Below are 15,730 nucleotides of genomic sequence, written 5' to 3'. Positions count from 1 at the left end.
AGAGGGATAGGATCAGGTTGGTAAGGGCAGGCTCAAGAAGCAGAGGACACATGTATGTGTTGTGCTTGGTCTCTCAGTTGTATCCGACTCTTTGGAACCCATGGGCTGGGGCCCACCAGGGTCCTTTGTCCATGCGGATTCTCCAGGCAAGAATACTGGAGTGGATTGTCCTGTCCTCCTCCAGAGGACCTTCCAAACCCAGGGATTGAACCCAGGTCTCCCACATTGCAGGCAGATTCTTTACTGCCTGAGCACCAGGGAAGCCCAAGAATACTGGAGTGGGTGGCCTATCCCTTCTCCAGGGGATCTTCCCAACCCAGAAATTGAACCAGGGTCTCCTTCATTACAGGTGGATTCTTTACCAGCTGAGTACCTAGGAAGCCCAGACACATGTATACATATGAGTGATTCATGTTGTTGTATGGCAGAAACCAACACAATATTGTAAAGCAACTATCCTATAATTAAAATTTTTTTAAATCTACCATAAACAAAAGCAAAACAAAAAACCCAGGCTCCAATAGCTTAACCATCAAGCTTATCAAATATTCAAGTAAGAAATATTTCCAGTCTTATATAAATTCTTTCAAGGAGTAGGTAAAGATGAAGTCATTTAATGAGATTAGCAAAACCTTGATGTCCAAATTTACAGAGTATGAATAAGAAAAACTACAGGACAACCTCATCCATTGCTATTTACAAATGCTATTTTTGTAAAACTTACTAGTTTTATAAAAGATAACACAAACAAAATGGATTTTTCCCAGGAATGCAAGGATAGTTTAACATTAGATAATCCTTTAATGTAATTCTTCACCTTAATAAACATAATGAGAAAAGTGTACCAGCATCTCAAAAAATAAAAAGAAATTTTGATGAACATCAGTAATATTCCTGTTTTCTAGAAAAGAAGAAAAATTTCTAACTCTATCAAAAATAGAAGGAGATTTTTTTAACTATTAAAGAGTAACTGCCTTCCCTCCAGAAATAAGAACGAATGTGTAACACATTAAAATCATTTCTTATAAAGTTAGGAACAACTCAAGGGTGATCAATCACTTTCATTAGTTCTGTGCAAAACTGTACTGGGGGTCCATGTTAAGGCATGGGAAAGAAATAACACGTATGAAGTAACAAAGCTTGTTGCAATACAGAAAAGCATGGGAGTAGACAGCTGGTACAGCTCTTAAGCAAGAAGTTTAAAGTCAATATCTATCACTCACTATGGAGACAGGGAGAGAAGAGCTAAAAGGAAAACCCAAGAAGCTAAGAAAATAGTTTCCCCCCTTGCTCTTATGTAATGATTTAGCTGACAGGTTAAACCACCACTACCAGGCAATTATTAGGGATCCCTAGGATTTCCCCACCCTCCCAGGGGCCACAGTTTCAGGAACACAATGATCAGGGAAGTCCCATTCCATTTCTGCCCACTCCAGCCTCCAGCAGCCAGCACAAATCCAGGGTGAAGTAATTACTCCTTCTCTCCCAGGACACTGAATCCCCATTCACTATCCATCCTGCCTGCATGGCTGGTGGTTCCAGATTCCAGTATCCTCTGGTAAAATATTAAAAGTAAAACAACCAAACAAACAAAAACACCTGAACCTTCAACTGGGACACATTTAAAATTCTCATTGCCCATGCCACACCTTACATGAAGTGAAGTGAAGTCGCTCAGTCGTATCTGAGTCTTTGCGACCCCATGGACTGCAGCCTACCAGGCTCCTCCCTCCATGGGATTCTCCAGGCCAAGAGTATTGGAGTGGGTTGCCATTTCCTTCTCCAGGGGATCTTCCCGATCCAGGGATCGAACCCGGGTCTCCTGCATTGCAGGCAGAGGCTTTAACCTCTGAACCACCAGGGAAGAGATTACATATATTTAGTCAGAATCTCATAGGTGGCACCAGACATCAGTTTTTGCTTTTATAAATCCAGGTTGTTCCCATGTGCAAGCAAGTTGGAGTTTTTCTCCTCAAAGTGTGTCTATGGACTGGCAGCGGCAGAAGCTTGGATCCCACTCAGATTCAGAACTACTCAGATTCTGATTCAGAACTACTGAATCAGAATTTGCAATTCAATGAGATTTGTATGCCCATTCAAGTCTGAAAAGGTAAAAATTTAGAGAAACGGACCACAGGTAGGAATCCTTGTGGAGTCCCCAGAGCACTGAGATCTCTCAGGAGAGGGAGGGGGAGCTGGATATTAATCACCAGCACTAATGGCAGCACAAAGTCTCCCTCCTCCCATCTACCTTGCCCACTGATGCCAGAATGATCTTTTCTAAACTCAGATCTGCTTTTCTATACCTACAGTGGAAAGTCCAAAACCCTGATCATGGGGTCTAATCACTACCCCTCCTCATCCCCAATTTACTGTTCCCTCCTTATCTGCCAAAACTCCTACACACCTACTCCCTCTATACACACATTTTTGACACACTCCTGCCTCTGCTAATTCTGCTCTTCTGGCTGGAATTTTCTCTAATCCCAGGCCCCCAGTTAACCTCACCCTCTTGCTAGACTAAAGAACTTCTCTCCCTACATAAAAATCAGCTCAAGTTTCTCCTCTATTGTAATCTCCTGGAAGGAATCAGACATTTCCTCCTCTGTTCTCCCACAAATTCTCCCACAACAGTTCAAATAGTCATCTTGTACAACAGTTCGAATAGTCATCTTGTTCAACAGTTCAAATAGTACTTGAAGGAGATTAGTCCCAGGACACCCTCCATCAACACTACAGACAAAAAAAGCCCTACTATTTGCCTATAACCTACCTGCATCCTTCCAAATACTTTTTCAACTCTCAGCTATTTTCAGTAGCATAGTCACGTCCCACTCTTTGTGACCTCATGGACGCCAGGTTTCCCTGTCCATCACCAACTCCTGGAGCTTGCTCAAACTCATGTCTATCAAGTTGGTGATGTCATCCAACCCTGTCATCCCCTTCTCCTCCTGCTTTCAATCTTTCCCAGCATCAGGGTCTTTTCAGGTGAGTCAGTTCTTCACATGAGGTGGCCAAAGTACTGGAGTTTCAGCATCAGTCCTTCCAATGAATCTTCAGGACTGATTTCCTTTAGGATTGACTGGTTGGATCTCCTTGCAGTCCAAGGGACTCTCAAGAGTCTTATCCAACACCACAGTTCAAAAGCATCGATTCTTCAGCGCTCAGCTTTCTTTATAGTCCAACTCTCATGTCCATACTTGACTACCGGAAAAACCATAGCTTTGACTCAATGGACCTTCGCCAGCAAAGTAATTCCTCTGCTTTTTCATATGCTGTCTAGGTTGGTCATACCTTTTCTTTCAAGGAGCAAGTGTCTTTTAATTTCATGGCTGCACTCACCATCTGCAATGATTTTGGAGCCCAAGAAAATAAAGTCTGTCACTGTTTCCATTGTTTCCCCATCTATTTGCCATGAAGTGGTGGGACTGGATACCATGATCTTCAGTTTTTGAATATGAGTTTTAAGCCTACTTTTTCACTTTCCCCTTTTACTTTCATCAAGGGGCTCTTCAGTCCCTCTTCACTTTCTGCCATCAGGGTGGTGTCATCTATATATCTTAAGTTATTGATATTTCTCTCTGCAATAAGTAAGGATGTTGACGATATACAGCCTTGACATATTCCTTTCCTAATTTGAAACTAGTTCATGTCTGGTTCTAACTGTTGCTTAACCTCCATACAGATTTCTCAGGAGGCAGGTAAAGTGGTCTGATAGTCCCATCTTATTAAGTATTTTCCAGTTTGTTGTGATCCACACAAAGACTTTGGCATAGTCAATAAAGCAAAAGCAGATGTTTTTCTGGAACTTTCTTGCCTTTTCTATAATCTAACAGATATTGGCAATTTGAGCTCTTGTTCCTCTGCCTTTTCGAAGTCCAGCTTGAACATCTGGAAGTTCTCAGTTCACATACTGTTGAAGCCTAGCTTGGAGAATTTTGAGTATTACTTTTCTAGCGTGTGAGATGACTGCAATTGTGCAGTAGTTTGAACATTCTTTGGCACTGCCTTTCTTTGAGATTGGAATGAAAACTGACCTTTTCCAGTCCTGTGGCCACTGCTGAGTTTTCCAAATTTGTTGGCCTATTGAGTGCAGCACTTTCACAGCATCATCTTTTAGTACTTGAAACAGCTCAGCTGGCATTCCATCAGCCCCACTAGTTTTGTTCTTAGTGATGCTTCCTAAAGCCCTCTTGACTTTGTACTCCAGGATATCTGGCTCTAGGTGAGTGATAAAAACTTCATGGTTATCTGGGTCATTAAGATCTTTTTTTTGTATAGTTCTTCTGTGTATTCTTGCCACCTCTTCATCTTCTGCTTCTGTTAGATCCATACTGTTTCTGTCTTTTATTGTGCCCATTTTTGCATGAAATGTTCCCCTGGTATCTCTAATTTTCTTGAAGAGATCTCTAGTCTTTCCCATTCTATTGTTTTCCTCTAATTCTTGCATTGACCACTGAGGAAGGCTTTCTTATCTCTCCTTGCTGTTCTTTGGAACTCTGCATTCAGATGGGTATATCTTTCCTTTTCTCCTTTGCCTTTAGCTTCTCTTCTTTTCTCAGCTATTTATAAAGCCTCCTCAGACAGCCATTTTGCTTTTTTGAATTTCTTTTTCTTGGGGATGGTCTTGATCACTCCCTCCTGTACAATGTCACAAATCTCCATCCATAGTTCTCCAAGCACTCTATTAGATCTAATCCCTTGAATCTATTTGTCACTCCCACTGTATAATCATAAGGGATTTGATTTAGGTCATACCTGAGTGATTTTCCCATTTTCTTCTATTTAAGTCTGAATTTGGCAATAAACAGTTCATGATCTGAGCCACAGTCAGCTCCTGGTCTTGTTTTTGCTGACTGTATAGAGCTTATCTATCTTTAGCTGCAAAGAAAATAATCAATCTGAGATCAATATTGATCATCTGATGATGTCCATGTGTAGAGTCATCTCTTGTGTTGTTGAAAGAGGCTGCATTCTATGACCAGTGTGTTCTCTTGGAAAACTCTGTTAGCCCTTGCCCTGCTTTATTTTGTACTCCAGGGCCAAACTTACCTGTTACTCCAGGTATCTCTTTCCTTCCTACTTTTGCATTCCAGTCCCCTATGATTGGTGTTAGTTCTGGAAGGTCTTACAGGTCATCACAGAACCATTCAACTTCAGCTTCTTCGACATTAGTGATTGGGGCATAGGCTTGTGGTATTGTATGGTCTGACTTGGAAATGAACAGAGATCATTTGTCATTTTTGAGATTGAGCCCAAGTACTGCATTTCATACTCTTTCGTTGACGATGAGGGCAAAGGAGAAGCTCCAACAAGATGGCAGGAGAGGTGAAATCACATTTAGAGTCAAACCCCAACCCACCAGAGATGCTTGGAGGGCCCAAACAAAACCTTATGCACACCAGGACCCAGAGATCCCACAAGAGACTGAGCCAGACCTGCCTTTGAGTGTTTGAGTGTCTAATGTGGAGGCACAAGTCAGCAGTGGCCTGCCGTGGGGACGGGGGCTCTGATTGCAGCAGACCTGGGAGGTGCAGCTTGTGGCATAAGCCCTCTTGAAGGAGGTCCCCATTAGCCCCACCATCGAGCCACTGAGAAGATGACCCACAAACTTGAGAACAATTATACCAAAGAAGTTCTCACACTGTTATGACACTACTAGGATCCGCAACAGATTTGTCAACCTGGGGATCCAGCAAAGGGACTGAGAACCCCCCAGGAATTTGACTTTGGAGGCCAGTGGGATTTGATTACAGAATTTCCACAGGTCTCGGGAAACAAACTCTTGGAGGGCACAAGCAAAACCTTGTGCACACCAAGACCCAGGAGAAAGGAGCAGCAACCCCACAAGAGACTGATCCAGACTTGCCTGAGTGTCCAGTAATCTCTGGCAGAGGCATGGGTCGACAGGGTCGACCCTGCTACAGGGTCCGGGCGATGAATACAACTGTTACCACCATTACCCCTACCATAGTTTGGCCTCAGGCCAAACAACAGGGAGGAAACACAGCCCCACCCTTCAAGAGAAAAATGGATTAAAGATTTACTGAGCATGACCCTGGGAGAAGGCAATGGCACCCCACTCCAGTACTCTTGCCTGGAAAATCCCATGGACAGAGGAACCCGGTAGGCTGCAGTCCATGGGGTCGCTAGGAGTCAGACACGACTGAGCGACTTCACTTTGACTTTTCACTTTCATGCATTGGAGAAGGAAATGGCAACCCACTCCAGTGTTCTTGCCTGGAGAATCCCAGGGATGGGGGAGCCTGGTGGGCTGCCGTCTATGGAGTCACACAGAGTCGGACACAACTGAAGCGACTTAGCAGTAGCAGCAGCAGAGCATGGCCCTGCCCAACAGAATGAGACCCAGATTCCCCCACAGCCAGTCCCTCCCATCAGGGAGCTTCCACAAGCCTCTTATCCTCATTCATCAGAGGGAAGACAGAATGAAAACCACAATTACAGAAAATTGACCAAACTGATGACATGGATCAGAGCCTTGTCTAACTCAATGAAACTACGAGCCATACAGTGTAGGGCAACGCAAGACAGACGGGTCATGGTGGAAAGTTCTGACAAAATGTGGTCTACTTGAGAAGGGGATGGCAAACCACTTAGGTATTCTTGCCTTGAGAACCCCATGGACAGTATGAAAAGGAAAAAAATATGACACTGTAATAACCCCACAAAGAATGAAGAGATGGAACCAAAGCAAAAACAATGCCCAGTTGTGGGTGTGACTGGTGATGGAAGTAAAGCCAGATGTAAAGAACAATATTTCGTAAGAACCATGAATAGAGGTAAATTGGAAATGGACAAACAGAACAAGGCAAGAGTGAACAATACCTAATTCAATGTAAATGTTACATAGACAGTTGTGAATTCAATACAAATACTATGCAAAAATTGTAAATATAATGTAAATTGTTGCTGTGATGTTGTAAATTCAGGTTTTGCTTTTTGAAACTTTCTCAGTTTTTTTCTGAGTATTTTCAATTCATGGTTGGTTGAATCCAAGGATGCAGAATTCTCAGATACAGAGGGATCTGACTATATAGCTATGATTATGGAATGGGAATTATTTACAGTCTGTCTTGCTCATGGCTTTGTCCCACTAAGGGCATCCACTCTGCAGCTAAAGGAATTATAAATTTTGCAAGGAACATTGTCCAGGGACCTAACTGAGTCTCTACCTCTCTTCACAGTTCCATCACCAGTTCATGGGGGTTTCCCGTTAAGACTCCAGTCAATTAACTATATGCTGGAAACATTTAGCTGACTTTAGTTAACTATATGTATATATATGTATGTATATATATATATATGTATATAACTATATGCATATATGTATATAGCATACAGTTAACTATAAGCTGGAAACATTTAGCTACCTTGGGAATACAGTAAGTCCGCTACATAGAAACATTCAAATTGCAAACTTTAAAGATGTAAACGTGTGTTCACATGTCCAATCACATGAGTTGGTTCACGTGGCTGCCTTACCTTGTCATATGCATGGATCCTCTACCTCTACAAGTGCTTGTGCTTTTGTGTACTTTCTGGTACAGTATTGTATAGAGTACAGTAGTACAGTATATTTACTTCAAGCCCAAGCTATCAGGAAGCAAGCATAAAAAACAGCAATGATGTAGCTGGTACTGCTAAGAATCACCAAGCGATAACAATGGGAAAAAAAGTAAAAATTGAAAGAGTGGAGTGAGGCAAAAAGATGGTAGCCATTGCTCATTCTTATAACATGAATTGTCCAACCATCAGCATGATACTAAAGAATAAGGACAAGATCATGGAACATGTGAAGTTTGCTGTGCCAATGATGTACACAATAATGTTGAAAAAGTGTGGAGAAGTGATGGAGGAGATGAAGAAACTTCTCAGTGTGTGGATGCAGGATCAGCATCAGTGTCCCTTTCAGCTTAAGTTTGTTTCAAGAGAAAGCCAAAAGCCATTATGAAGACTTAAAGAAGAAACTTGGTGAAGAATCAGATGATGGTTTCATCAGTTCAAGGCTAGAGAAAAGTAAATGGTGAGGCAGCAAGTGCAGTTACAGTAGCTGCCTGGGAATTTCCTGAAATGTTTCCAGAATATTGATGAAGACATGTATCTACCCAATCAGGTTTTTAATGTTGATGAGACAGGACTGTACTGGAAAAGGATGCCAGACTCAAGTTACACCAGAAGAAGGAAAAATTAATGCCAGCTAGTTTTTAGGCTAGCTAACTAATAGGCTAACTCTGTTCTTTGGTGCAACTGTTCAAGTAAATCAAAGAGATTCATGGCACAGGAAATGGCAAGGTGATTTTCTGTATTTGAGGAGGCACTGTTAGCTTTTGAGGCACAGGACCTGAATATAGAATGGTACACGAAGGGTGCAGCAGCCGTTCAGAATGCAATCCAGTGCTACTGTGTCATGTATGATGAGAAAACAAGAGCTACTAGCCAGAGAGCACTGGATTATTTTTCAAGTGGGTAGAATTGAACTCAGCAAGGAACCAGAACCTGTGCCATCAATGTCAGGCATGAGTGAAATTGCAGCTTGTCCTCTGTCTCCTGTTGCTAAACCTTGAGCTCTACCATCTCTCACCTCTTTTTGCTTCTCCAGTCAGTAACTCTTCTTATCTATTCACTCAATGCCAACCCCTGTATGCCAGCCGCTGTACTGCACTATTGTACTTTTCAAGATGCTGTACTCTAAGACTGGTTCAGGTGATAAATAGTCCACCTGCAATGCAGGAGACCTGGTTTAAATCCCTGAGTTATGGGAAGGTCCCCTGGAGAAGGAAATGGCAACCCACTCCAGTATTCTTGCCTAGAAAACCCTGTAGACAGAGGAGTCTAGCAGGCTACAATCCAAGGGGTCGCAAAGAGTAGGACAGGACCAAACGACTAACACTATCACTTTTACTATAAGACTAAAATGTTTATTTTTGTGGTTGTTTTTTATGTATTATTTGTGTGAAAAATAGTATAAATCTATTAAAGTACAGTACTATATAGCCAATTGTGTTATTTGGGTATCTAGGTGAACCTTTGTTTAACATATGAACATGCTATCAGAATGGAATGTTTTTGATATGTATGGGACTTACTGTAAAAGATGAAGACATAAACACTACCTTTTCAGAATGCACAATTGCACAATTCGCTTGTGCAACACTTGACTATTCCATCCAGCAAGTACTTTGAAACTCACACTCCAGCAAGAAGGTAAAGTGATGTCTCTCTAAATGTTCAGCAAAGCTAGGAAGAGTAAAGAATTAGATTCAAACATTTATAAGCCACACCGCTAGGGTGATATTCTAAAAACAGCTGATTTTCATTGTTCACAGCAACTATGTTGTATACACTCAGCACAAACACTGCATTAGTGAATCCTGAACCACTACTTCTAAGACAATCTTAGGCTTAGTTTCCCAGGAGCCTATGATCACAACGTCTTTGTTACCCGAGCAACACAGAGCCTTGTTTCATATGTGTTTCTGACTAAAAACACCTAATTTTTAACTTTTTTATATTTTTAAATTATTTTCTTAAATTCATTTTTAATTGGAGGATAACCGCTTTACAATGTTGTGTTGGTTTCTGCTGTACAGCAAAGTGAATCCGCTGTAAGTATACATATCTCCCTCCCTTTTGAGCCTCCTTCCCACCCCTTCATCCCACCCCTCTAGGTCATCACAGAGCACTGAACTGAGCTCCCTGTGTTAAATAGCAGCTTCCCACTAGCTATTTCACACATGGTAATGTATATATGTCAATGCTACTCTCTCAATTTGTCCCACTCTCTCCTTCTCCCACTGTGTTCATAAGTCTGTTCTCTATATGTTTGTGTCTCTATTCTTGCCCTGCAAATAAGCTCATCAGTATGATTTTTCTATATTTCATATATATACATGTGTTAGTATATGATATTTGGTTTTCTCTTTCTGACTTAAATAATAGACTCTAGGTTCATCTACCTCACTACAACTGATTCAAATGCATTCCTTTTATGACTGTGTAATACTCCATTGTATATGTGTATCACAACATCTTTATCCATTCATTTGTCAGTGGACAACTATGTTGCTCCCATGTCCTGGCTATTGTAAATAGTGCTGCAATAAACATTGGGATGCATGTGTCTTTTTGAATTATGGTTTTCTCAGGTTATGTGCCCAGGAGTGGGATTGCTGGGTCATATGGTAGCTTTGTCCTACTTTTTTACGGAATCTCCGTACTAAGTTCTCCATAGTGGCTGTATCAATTTACATTCAACAGCTCAAGCAGTTTCCTTTTCTCCAAATCCTCTCCAGTATTTATTGTCTGTAAATTTTTTGATGATGGCCATTCTGATGAGTATGAGGTGATACCTCATTGTAGTTTTCATTTGTATTTCTCTAATAATTAGTGATGTTGAGCATTTTTTCAAGTGTTTGTTGGCCATCTATATGTCTTCTTTGGAGAAATGTTTGTTTAAGTCTTCTGCTTTTTTTTACTGGGCTGTGTTTATATATATATAATATATATATATATAAATATCAATATATATATTGATATTTGATTGGGTTGTTTTTCTGATACTGAGCTGCGTGAGCTGCCTGGAGATTAATCCTTTGTCAGTTGCTTCATTTGCAATTATTTTCTCCCTTTCATCTTGTTTATAGTTTTCTTTGCTGTGCTTTTAAGTTTAATTAGGTACCATTTGTTTGTTTTTGTTTCTATTTCCAGTACTCTAGGAGGTGGGTCAAAGAGGATACTGCTACAATTTATGTCAAAGAGTGTTTTGCTTATGCTTTCCTCTAAGATTTTTATAGTTTCTGCCTTACATTTAGATCTTTAATCCATTTGGAGTTCATTTTTGTGTACATGTAAGAAGTGCTACAATTGCATTTTTTAAACACTGCTGTCCAGTTTTCCCAACACCACTTATTGAAGAAGCAGTCTTTTCTCCATTGTATATTCTTGCCTCCTTTGTCAAAGATAAGGTGCCCATAGGTGTATGAGTTTATTTCTAGGCTTTCTATCTTGTTCCATTGGTGTATACTTCTCTTTCTGTACCAGTACCATACTGTAAAGGCACTTTATTTAGTAAAAATTGTTGATCAACATTGAATTTTTGGCCAACAACACTATAATTCATGCCTGAAGGGAACTTTTCTAATACAGTATTTTCTCTTTAAGGCACATCTTCTAAAGATTTTCTCTTTAAGGCTTCTGTGCTTAAGAACCCTAGATAGCAAGCACATCAGCACTTGGGGGTCATTTTAAACAGTGAAGTCATCAACAGAAAAGCATAAAATGAAGAAAACATGGCACAAAATAAACTATGAAAAGGAGTTTATAATATGAGAATTGAAACAAAAAAGCAGAGCATGACTTTGTGCAACATCAGCAGGGAATGTGCATGTCCAAAAATTCATATTTTCCATCACTCTGCACATGTCCACCAATGATGGCAAAAGCCCCATGCTTTTTTTTTTTTTGTCACAATCGGTGGCATGTGGGATCTTAATTCCATGACCAGGAATTGAATCCACAGCTCCTGCAGTGGAAGTGTGGAGTCTTAACCACTGGACTGCCTGGGAAGTCACAAAAGCCACATGAGTATTGATATGGGTTTACAAATAAATGTTACCAAGTAAGCATATTCACAAATGTAGAATGTGCAAATAGTGAAGTTTGAATGTACCTCAGTTCAGTTCAGTCTCTCAGTCGTGTCTGACTCTTTGAGACCCCCATGGACTACAGCACGCCTTCCTGGAGTTTACTCAAACTCATGTCCATCAAGTCAGTGATGCCATCCAATCATTTCATCCTCTTGTCCCCTTCTATTCCCATAGCCAATCTTTCCCAGCATCAGGGTCTTTTCCAATGAGTCATTTCTTTGTATCAGGTGGCCAAAGTATTGGAGTTTCAGCTTCAGCATCAGTCCTTCCAATAAATAAATAAATCAGTCCTGAAAGACTGATTTCCTTTAGAATGGACTGGTTGGATCTCCATGCAGTCCAAGGGACTCTCAAGAGTCTTCTCCAACATAACAGTTCAAAACACCAATTCTTTGGTGCTCAGCTTTCTTTATAATCCAATTCTCATATCCATACATGACTACAGGAAAAACCATAGCTTTGACTAGAAGGACCTTTGTTGGCAAAGTAATGCCTCTGCTTTTTAATATGCTATCTAGGTTGGTCATAACTTGCCTTCCAAGGAGTAAGCATCTTTTAATTTCATGGCTGCAATCACCATCTGCAGTGATTTTGGAGCCCAGAAAAATAATGTCTGACACTGTTTCCCCATCTATTTCCCATGAAGTGATGGGACCAGATGCCATGATCTTAGTTTTCTGAATGTGGAGATTTAAGCCAACTTTTTCACTCTCCTCTTTCACTTTCATCAAGAGGCTCTTTAGTACTTCTTCACTTTCTGCCATAAGGGTGGTGTCATCTGCATATCTGAGGTTATTGATATTTCTCCTGGCAATCTTGATTCCAGCTTGTGCTTCATCCAGCACAGCATTTTGCATGATGTACTCTGCATATAAGTTAAATAAGCAGAGTGACAATATACAGTATTGATGTATTCCTTTCCCAATTTGGAACCAGTCCATTGTTCCACGTCTGGTTCTAATTGTTGCTTCTTGACCTGAATACAGATTTCTTAGTAGGCAGGTTACATTGTCTAGTATTCCCATCTCTTGGAGAATTTTCTACAGTTTATTGTGATCCACACAGTCCAAGGTTTTGGCATAGTCAGTAAACCAGAAGCAGGTGTTTTTCTGGAATTCATTGCTTTTTTTGACCATCCAACAGATGTTGGAAATTTGATCTCTGATTCCTCTGCCTTTTCTAAGTCCAGCTTGAACATCTGGAAGTTCTCAGTTCACATATTGTTGAAATCTGCTGCTGCTGGTGCTGCTAATTTGCTTCAGTCGTGTCTGACTCTATGCGAACCCGTAGACGGCAGCCCAAAAGGCTCCCCCGTCCCTGGGATTCTCCAGGCAAAAACACTGGAGTAGGTTGCCATTTCCTTCTCCAATGCATGAAAGTGAAAAGTGAAAAGTGAAAGTGAAGTTACTCAGTCATGTCCGACTCTTCGAGACCCCATGGAAGGCAGCCGACCAGGCTCCTCTGCCCATGAGATTTTCCAGGTAAGAGTACTGGAGTGGGTTGCCATTGCCTTCTCTAGCTTGGAGAATTTTGAGCATTACTCTGCTAGCATGTGAGATGAGCACAAGTGTAAGATTGTTTGAACATTCTTTGGCAAGTTTGATATTGGAATGAAAACTGACCTTTTCCAGTCCTGTGGCCACTGCTGAGTTTTCCAAATTTGATGGCATATTGAGTCCAGCACTTTCACAGCATCATCTTTTAGGACTTGAAATAACTCAGCTGGAATTCCATCAGCTCCACTAGCTTTGTTCTTAGTGATGATTCCTAAAGCCCACTTGACTTTGCATTCCAGGATACCTGGCTCTAGGTGAGTGATAAAACTTTCATGGTTATCTCGGTCATTAAGATCTTTTTTGTATAGTTCTTCTGTGTATTCTTGCCACCTCTTCTTAATATTTCTTCTTCTTCTGGGTCCATATAGTTTCTGTCCTTTATTGTGCCCATCTTTGCATGAAATGTTCCCCTGGTATCTCTAATTTTCTTGAAGAGATCTCTAGTCTTTCCCATTCTATTGTTTTCCTCTAATTCTTTGCATTGACCACTGAGAAAGGCTTTCTTATCTCTCCTTGCTGTTCTTTGGAACTTTGCATTCAGATGGGTATATCTTTCCTTTTCTCCTTTGCCTATAACTTCTCTTCTTTTCTCAGCTATTTGTAAGGCCTTCTCAGACAACCATTTTCCTTTTTTCATTTCTTTTTCTTGGGGATGGTCTTGATCACTGCCTCCTGTACAATGTCACAAACCCCCATCCATAGTTTTCCAAGCACTCTATCAGATCTAATCCCTTGAATCTATTTGTCACTTCCACTGTATAATGGTAAGGGATTTGATTTAGGTCATACCTAAATGTCTGGTGGTTTTTGCTACTTTCTTCAATCTAAGTCTGAATTTGGCAAGAAGGAGTTCATGATCTGAGCCACAGTCAGCTCCTGGTCTTGTTTTTGTTGACTATATACAGCTTCTCCATCTTTGGCTTAAAAGAATATAATCAACCTGATTTCAGTGTTGATCATCTGGTGATGTCCATGTGTAGTGTTGTCTCTTATGTTTCTGGAAGAAAGTGTTTATTATGAACAGTACTTTCTCTTGGCAAAACTCTGTTAGCTTGTTCCCTGCTTCTTTTTGTACTCCAAGGCCAAACTTGCCTATTACTCCAGGTATCTGCTTCCTACTTTTGCATTCCAGTCCCCTGAGATGAAAGGGAAATCTTTTTTGGCATTAGTTCTAGAAGGTTTTGTAAGTCATCATAGAACCATTCAACTTCAGCATCTCAGCATTAATTGTTGGGACACAAACTTGGATTACCATGATAAGAATGGTTTGCCTTGGAAACGAACAGAGATCATTCTGTCATTTTTGAGATTGCACCCAAGTACTGCATTTCAGACTCCTTTGTTGACTATAAGGGCTACTCCAAGATTATAAGGGATTCTTGCCTACAGTACTAGATATAATGGTTATCTGAATTAAATTTGCCTGTTCCCGTCCATTTTAGTTCACTGATTCCTAAAATGTCAATGTTCACTCTTGCCATCTCCTGTTTGACCATCTCCAATTTACCTTGATTCATGGAACTAACATTCCAGGTTCTTATGCAACATTGTTTTTTATAGCATCAGACTTTACTTCCATCACCAGTGACATCCACAACTGGGCATTGTTTTTGCTTTAACTCCATCTCTTCATTATTTCTGTAGTTATTTCTCCACTCTTCTCTAGTAGCATTTTGGGAAACTGTGGAAAATTCTGAAAGAGATGGGAATACCAGACCACCTGACCTGCCTCTTGAGAAATTTGTATGCAGGTAAGGAAGCAACAGTTAGAACTGGACATGGAACAACAGACTGGTTCCAAATAGGAAAAGGAGTACGTCAAGGCTGTATATTGTCACCCTACTTATTTAACTTATATGCAGAGTGCATCATGAGAAATGCTGGGCTGGAAGAAGCACAAGCTGGAATCAAGATTTCCAGGAGAAATATCAATAACCTCAGATATGCAGATGACACCACCTTTATGGCAGAAAGTGAAGAGGAACTAAAAAGCCTCTTGGTGAAAGTGAAAGAGGAGAGTGAAAAAGTTGGCTTAAGGCTCAACATTCAGAAAACTAAGATCATGGCATCTGGTCCCATCACTTCATTGGAAATAGATGGGGAAACAGTGGAAACAGTGTCAGACTTTATTTGGGGGGCTCCAAAATCACTGCAGATGGTGACTGCAGCCATGAAATTAAAAGATGCTTAATCCTTGGAAGAAAAGTTATGACCAACCTAGATAGCATATTGAAAAGCAAAGACATTACTTTGCCAACAAAGGTCCGTCTAGTCACGGCTATGGTTTTTCCAGTAGTCATGTATGGATGTGAGAGTTGGACTGTGAAGAAAGCTGAGCGCCGAAGAATTGATGCTTTTGAACTATGGTGTTGGAGAAGACTCTTGAGAGTCCCTTGGACTGCAAGGAGATCCAACCAGTCCATTCTGAAGATCAGTCCTGGGATTTCTTTGGAAGGAATGATGCTAAAGCTGAAACTCCAGTACTTTGGCCACCTTATGTGAAGAGTT

Source organism: Bos javanicus, chromosome 1 (genome assembly GCF_032452875.1).
Source record: "Bos javanicus breed banteng chromosome 1, ARS-OSU_banteng_1.0, whole genome shotgun sequence".
Classification (NCBI taxonomy): domain Eukaryota; kingdom Metazoa; phylum Chordata; class Mammalia; order Artiodactyla; family Bovidae; genus Bos; species Bos javanicus.
This window is presented reverse-complemented; position numbering follows the sequence as displayed.